Here is a 7528-nt window from a genome sequence, read left to right as displayed (position 1 = left end):
CGGGTGGACTCCTAGGTGGCCTCGGTGTGTGGTGTGGAGGGTCGGGGGGCACATTTCTAAGAGAGGTATTGGGCTCGGTTGGTCTTGTTGTTTTGTTTCCTTCCATTTCCTTTGCATTGAGGCTATCGCAGGTGATCATGCGACCGAGGTCCATTGTTGTTGCTGTCTGGGTGGACTCGTAGGTGGCCTTTCTGCGGGGAGGGGAGGGTTGGGGGGAACTTGTTGTTTCAATTGTGTATGCGCTCGTGGTCCAACGGGGAGGAGGCTTGCTACTATAGTCATCGATGGTGGGGGCTATCTGAAAGAAGGATTTTGAGATGTGGGAAATCTCCTAGGTTGCCTGTACGTAGGGTGTGTGGGGTGCGGAGCTGCCCGATCCCTCCTCCTGTTTGGATATGTGTTCTTGTATTGTGCAGTGACCCTCTTGATTTGCATTTATTTCCTTCCTTTGCCTTCGCATCGTGGTTGCCACAGGCGGTCAAGTGATCGAGGTCCACCATTGCTGCTGTCACGGGTGGACTCCTAGGTGGCCTCGGTGCGTGGCGTCGAGGGTCGGGGGGCATTTCTAAGAGAGGTTGTGGGCTCGGTCGGTCTTTTTGTTTTGTTTCCTTCCGTTTCCTTTGCATTGAGGCTGCCGCAGGCAGTCATGCGATCGAGGTCCATCGTTGCTGCTGTTCGGGTGGACTCCTAGGTGGCCTCTCTATGGGGAGGGTTGGGGGGAACTTGTTGTTTCAATTGTGTATGTGCTCGTGGTCCAACGGGGAGGAGGCTTGCTACTATAGTCATCGATGGTGGGGGCTATCTGGAAGAAGGATTTCAAGGTGGAATGCTTCGACCTCCCTCCTTTGCGTGGAGGTGGACGTAGGGGAAAATTATTCATCGTTTGGTCGGTAAAGTTGTGGGAAATCCCCTAGGTTGCTTGTATGTAGGGTGCGTGGGGTGAAGAGCTGCCCGATCCCTCCTCCTGTTTGGATATGTGTTCTTGTATTGTGTAGCGACCCTCTTGATTTGCATTTATTTCCTTCCTTTGTCTTCGCATCGTGGTTGCCATAGGCGGTCAAGTGATCGAGGTCCACTGTTACTGCTATCGCCAGTGGACTCCTTGGTGGCCTCGGTGCGTGGCATGGAGGGTCAGGGGGCATTTCTAAGAGAGGTTGTGGGCTCGGTTGGTCTTGTTTTATTTCCTTCCGTTTCCTCTCTGCATTGAGGCTGCCGTAGGTGATCACGCGATCGAGGTCTATCGTTGTTGTTGTCCGGGTGGACTCCTAGGTGGCCCCTATGCGGGGAGGGGTGGGTTGGGGGGAATTTCTAAGGGAGGTTGCAGGCTCTGTTTGTCTTGTATGATTTCCTTCCCTTGCCTTTGTGTCGAGGCTGCCGCAGGTGATCATCTGATCGAGGTCCACTGTTGCTGCTGTCTGGGTGGACTCCTAGGTGGCATCGGTGCAGGTGCGGGGAGGTTTGCATGGCCTCTCTATGATAGGATTTGTGCGGTAGGTCATCCTCTTTTTATTTTCCTTCCTTTTCCTTCACATCGACGCTGCCACAGGTGGTCGGGAGATCGAGGTCCATCGTTGCTACTGTCTGGGTGGATTCCTAGGTGGCCTCGGTGCGGGGCGGGGAGGGTTGTGGCTCATTTATAATATAGAGGTTGCATCGTTGGTCATTCTCCATTTGTTTCCTTTGCATCGAGGCTGCCGCAAGTGATCGGGTGATCGAGGTCCACCGTTGCTGTTGTCCGGGTCGACTCCTAGGTGGCCTCCATGCGGGGCGTGGAGGCCTTTGGAGGAATCATTTCTAAGGGAGTGGGTGAGTGATCGCTCGTTTTCTTGTTGGTTGGGCCGTGGCTGCAAACTCCGAAGTGGCCCTGGTGCGTTGTGACTTGGCAAGTCTGCCCATTTCTTCACCATGTCCTTGGCATGTTGTGTGGGCTTCCTTCTTGGGATGCAAGAGGTGCAAGGCATAAAAGTTTTACATGATATTTTGACATCTCTTTGACTTGATGGGTGTTTAGGTTGGATCTCGGTAAGAGAGCACCCGGAATGCCCTTTGAAGTGGGAGGGTGCTACCTGGTTGATCCTGCTACTAGTCATATTCTTGTCTCAAAGATTAAGCCATGCATGTCTAAGTATGAACTAATTCAGACTGTGAAACTGCAGATGGCTCATTAAATAAGTTATAGTTTTTTTGATGGTACCATACTACTCGGATAACCGTAGTAATTCTAGAGCTAATACGTGCACCAAGTCCCGACTCTTTGGAAGGGATGCATTTTTTTGATAAAAGGCCGGCGGAGGCTTGCCCGCTTCTCCTGTGAATCATGATAACTTGACGGATCGCACAACCCTTGTGTTGGCGATGCTTCATTCAAATTTCTACCCTATCAACTTTCGATGGTAGGATAGAGGCCTACCATGGTGGTGATGGGTGATGGAGAATTAGGGTTCGATTCAAGAGAGGGAGCTTGAGAAACGGCTACCACATCCAAGGAAGGCAGCAGGCGTGAAAATTACCCAATCCTGACATGGGGAGGTAGTGACAATAAATAATAATACTGGGCTCATCAAGTCTGGTAATTGGAATGAGTACAATCTAAATCCCTTAATGAGGATCCATTGGAGGGCAAGTCTGGTGCCAGTAGCTGTGGTAATTCCAGCTCCAATAGCATATATTTAAGTTGTTGCAGTTAAAAAGCTCGTAGTTCGATCTTGGGTTGTAAGGGTTGGTCCGCCTACTCGATGTGCACCTGCCCTTCCGTCCCTTTTGTCAGCGGCGTGCTCCTGGCCTTAATTGGCTAGGTCGCAGTTCTGGCGTTGTTACTTTGAAAAAATTAGAGTGCTCAAAGCAAGCTTATGCTCTGAATACATTAGCATGGAATAACGTGATAGGAGTCTGGTCCTATTGTGTTGGCCTTCGGGACCGGAGTAATGATTGATAGGGACTGTCAGGGGCATTTGTATTTCATTGTTAGAGGTGAAATTCTTGGATTTATGAAAGATGGACCATTGCGAAAGCATTTGCCAAGGATGTTTTCATTAATCAAGAACGAAAGTTTGGGGCTCGAAGATGATAAGATACCGTCCTAGTCTCAATCATAAACGATGCCGACCAGGGATCGGCGGATGTTTCTCTAAGAAATCCACCAGCACCTTCTGAGAAATTAGAGTGTTTGGGTTCTGGGGGGAGTATGGTCACAAGGCTGAAACTTAAAGGAATTGACGTAAGGGCACCACCAAGAGTGGAGTCTGCGGCTTAATTTGACTCAACACGGGGAAACTTACCAGGTCTAGACATAGTAAGGATTGACAGATTGAGAGCTCTTTCTTGATTCTATGGGTGGTGGTGCATGGTCGTTCTTAGTTGGTGGAGCGATTTTTCTGGTTAATTCTGATAATGAACGAGACCTCAGCCTACTAACTAGCTACGCGGAGGTTCCCCTTTGTGGCTAGCTTCTTAGAGGGACTATGGCCGTTTAGGCCATATGGAAGTTTGAGGCAATAACAAGTTTGTGATGCCCTTAGATGTTCTAGGCCACACGCGCACTACACTGATGCAGCCAACGAGTTTTTATTCCTGGTTTGAGAGGATTAGGAAATATTCTCAAATTGCATCGTGATGGGGATAGACCATTGCAATTATTGGTCTTCAACAAGGAATTCCTACTAAGCGCATGTCATCAACTCGTGTTGACTACGTCCCTGCCCTTTGTACACATCGCCCGCCGCTCCTATCGATTGAATGATCAGGTGAACTGTTCAGATTGCATCGACGATGGTGGTTTGTTGCCATCGATGTCATGAGAAGTTCATTGAAACTTATCATTTAGAGGAAGGAGAAGTCATAACAAGGTTACCGTAGGTGAACCTGTGGTAGGATCATTGATAGCAGGGGTTTTCTTTTTTGGTTCGGGTTGGTTGGGTTTCGATTGCAATGTGGGACTTTGTGGTGCGTTTCTAGGGGAGCGGGTTTTGTGTTTGGCGGGAACATTGTTGGTTGCTTGTCTCGAGGTAATGCTTGTTTTTTCGTGTGTGCTTGCAAGCCATGCTTGTGCTTGTCCCACCCATCCTTTGTTTTTCTTCCCCCAAATGTGTTTCTGCAGGGGGTCCGAAAGCTTGTTTCTTGGGAGCCCTTTCGACGATCTGTTCGGCCAGGCATGGTTGCTACAGAGTTGAGGTGCTCGGTAAATATGATGGATAAATTCAGACTCATTCGTAGCAGTGGTGCTCGGTCTTTTTTTCATTGGAAGGCATGGGCCAAGGGTGCGGGCTTCCATAGTTGGTTCTCTCGAAAAGGTGGTAGCGGTTGATGTGTTGCTTGGGTGAGCTTTTTCGCTGGTGGTTCGGTCGAGGGAGTGGTTGTACGCACGCCTGGTAGCTCAAACCTTCTGTGAGGGGAGATTGTCGGGGGGTGGTCAGTATGGGATGGATGAAGAGCGATTCAACCCATTGGGCTGGCCACCCTAGTCCCTCCCGACCGTTCCTCGACATGCCCTCGCGGAAGGGTTGGGTGTCGAGGTAATGAAAAACCCATCTCTCGGTCTGAGGTCCATCGAGATCACAATTTTCCCCTCCGACCGGCATGAGGGTGGAAATCTTATCTCGTGCCTCTGCCGTCGAGGGAATTCCTCGTTCTCTCGTGACCCACTCCCCTTCTGAGGGAAAAAGAAGTAGTGGGTTGTGTCTTTGTTCCTCCCTTTGGATTGTGGGTTTTTTGTGGGACTTTCGTCATTTCTTGGTTTTGTGGTGTGCGCTTTGCGAACGTCCCTCTCTCTAGTGGCCTTGCACCATCGATGTATTTGTGGCCCGCGGCTTTCTCCAGTGTTGAGTGTTGGCCCGTGACAACTCCTCTTTGGAGTTTGATTCTTTGACCCCCGTTGACTCTCTCGCTGGAAAGGTTGTTGGGTGTTTTGTACACGAAGGGGTGCAATGGCGGGGTGGGTCTGTGTTATTGGCAGCAGTCTATTTGTCGTTTGAAGCCTTGTGCCACTAGGTTGGGGGGTTGTTTGCCTCTCAGTGACGTGCTCCAGACACTGGTCTCATCGTGGCCCTTGTCTTTTCTATTGGTCAATTTTAGGTTGTGATTTATTTGCTTGGTTGTTTGCTATGTTGTAAAGCTGGAAAGGGTGTTGTGCTGAATGCATGTGGGAGGGTGTGAAGAGGTGGGATGGTTTCTTGATTGGGTGCCTTGTTTGATTTCTTTTTGGTTAGCGAACATCTACTCAGGGTGCTGTTGAGCTTCTCTCTTTTCTCGAGATCTTTGTTTCTTTGGTGTTGTTTTCTTCCCTTCTTCCTTTTTCCCCTAGCTTTACGGAGGATAGGTGGGATTGTTGTGGATTGGTGTTCGGGAAGGACGAAAAGCAATGTGAGTTCCCAAGGTGGCCACCCTAGTCCTTCTCAATCACCGTCCCCTACAGTTCCCCCCTTTTTTTCCGAAGGCACGGGGTTTGGGACGCTTGTTCTCTGTTTGAGCCTCCCCTGGTGAGACGATAGCCACATTTGATATCTCTTGCTTTCCTCTTGTTTTCTTCCCTTCTTGCTTTTGGCCCCTTGGCTTTACGGAGAAAAGGTGGGATTGTTGTGGATTGGTGTTCAGGAAGGACGAAAAGCAGTGCGAGTTCCGAGGGTGGCCACCCTAGTCCTTCTCGATCGCCATCCCCGACAGTTCCCCCCCTTTTTGCGAAGGCACGGGGGTGGGGAAGCTTGTTCTTTGTTTGAGCCTCCCCCTATGAGCTGGTAGATGCATTTGATATCTCTCTTTATTTCATGTTGTTTTCTTCCCTTCTTCCTTTCGGCCCCTAGCTTTACGGGGAAAAGGTGGGATTGTTGTGGATTGGTGTTCGGGAAGGATGAAAAGAAATGCGAGTTCCTAGGGTGGCCACCCTAGTCCTTCTCGATCGTCGTCCCCTGCAGTTCCCCCCTTTTTGCGAAGGCACAGTGTTGGGGAAGCTTTTTCTCTGTTTGAAGCCTTCCCTTGTGAGCTGGTAGCCACAGTTGATATATCCCTTTCTCTCTTGTTGTTTTCTTCCCTTCGTCATCGTGGCACCTAGCGTTATGGATAAAAGGTGGGATTGTTGTGGATTGGTGTTCCGGAAGGACGAAAAGCAGTGCGAGCTCCTGGGGTGGCCACCCTAGTCCTTCTCGATCGTCGTCCCCTTCAATTCCCCCCTTTTACCGAAGGCACGAGGCTTGGGAGGCTTGTGCTTTTTTTTCTACCCTTTTCTTCCTTTCAGTCCCTAGCTTTACGAAGAAAAGGGGGAATTGTTGTCATCTGGTGTCGGGGAAGGGCTAAAAGCAGTGCGAGCTCCCAGGGTGGCCACCCTAGTCATTCTCGATCATTGTTCCATGCATTTCCCCCCTTTTGCGAGGGCGTGGGGTTGGGGGAGATTGTCCTCTGTTCGAGCCTCCCCCTGTGAGGGGGTTAGACACCTTTGTTTCTCTTTCTCTCATGTGTTTTTCCTCCTTTTGCCCCTTGGCCTTACATTTGTTGTGGGGGGTGCCCCTATTCAGTTTTGTGGCCAATTTTCGGTAATACGTGGAAACGACTCTCAGCAACATATATCTCGGCTCTTGTTACGATGAAGAACATAGCGAAATGCGATACTTAGTGTGAATTGCAGAATCTTGTGAATCATCGAGTTTTTGAACGCAATTTGCACCCGAGGTCTCTGTCGAGGGCACGTCTTTCTGGGCATCGCATCCCATTCAAATGCGCTCCCTGAAATATGCTAGGGAGCAGCGGAGCTGGTCGTCCATGCCCCATTTGGTACGGTCGGCTAAAATACCTCAAGTGATGTTTCGTGGCATGCGTCGGCGAGTGGTGATCTTGTCCCCTTGGATGGGCAGTCAGCATTAGCTGATGCGGGCATTGTGTGGCATCGCTCGAACTTTCTTTGCTCTCTCTTGTCCTCCCATGGGGTAGGGCGGATTTAGCTCCAACTTTGTGACGTCAGCTCAGGCGAGAACACCCACTGAGTTTAAGCATATAATTAGGCGGAGGAAAAGAAACTTACAAGGATTCCCCTAGTAGCGGCGAGCGAACCGAGAAGAGCCCAACATGAAAATCGGGCGGCGTCGCCGCCTGAATTGTAGTCTGTAGAAGCATCCTCAGTGGTGGTCCTGGGCCAAGTCCCTTGGAAGGGGGCGCCTAAGAGGGTGACAACCCCGTCGGCCCGGGACCCTGCCGCATCACGAGGCATTGTCGGCGAGTCGGGTTGTTTGGGAATGCAGCCCTAATTGGGTGGTAAATTCTGTCCAAGGCTAAATATGGGCGAGAGACCGATAGCGAACAAGTACCGCGAGGGAAAGATGAAAAGGACTTTGAAAAGAGAGTTAAAGAGTGCTTGAAATTTCCGGTAGGGAAGCAGATGGAGGTTATCGATGCGTCTCGGTCGGATGTGGAAAGGCTTAGGCTGGTCTGCCGCTCGACTTGAGGTGAAAACCAACACGAGCTGCTACATTGTCACAAGCGCGGGTGGATTACTGCCTGTCAGTTTTCCACTGCGGTGGTCGAGGAACGAAGCGTGTACCCTTGT

The 7528-nt window shown here is 50.3% G+C and overlaps 3 non-coding genes across 3 annotated transcripts in view; all 3 read left to right on the top strand.

The window, feature by feature from the left end:
* Positions 1-2063: 2063 nt before the first annotated feature.
* LOC149265741 (18S ribosomal RNA) lies at positions 2064-3878 on the top strand. The gene has a single exon (XR_016261341.1). It is a non-coding gene; the product is annotated as an 18S ribosomal RNA (ribosomal RNA).
* A 2658-nt stretch (positions 3879-6536) lies between these two features.
* Positions 6537-6690, top strand: LOC149265740 (5.8S ribosomal RNA). The gene has a single exon (XR_016261403.1). It is a non-coding gene; the product is annotated as a 5.8S ribosomal RNA (ribosomal RNA).
* Positions 6691-6937: 247 nt separating this feature from the next.
* The window catches only part of LOC149265739 (25S ribosomal RNA), a 3408-nt gene continuing 2817 nt past the window's right edge, over positions 6938-7528 (top strand). Inside the window, exon 1 of the ribosomal RNA XR_016261375.1 lies at positions 6938-7528. This exon is cut by the window's right edge and continues 2817 nt beyond it. This is a non-coding gene — a ribosomal RNA (25S ribosomal RNA).

This window comes from Pinus tabuliformis, chromosome 6 (assembly GCF_031772625.1).
Source record: "Pinus tabuliformis cultivar Carrire ecotype Pingquan chromosome 6, CPIR1, whole genome shotgun sequence".
NCBI lineage: Eukaryota > Viridiplantae > Streptophyta > Pinopsida > Pinales > Pinaceae > Pinus > Pinus tabuliformis.
This window is presented reverse-complemented; position numbering and strand designations above follow the sequence as displayed.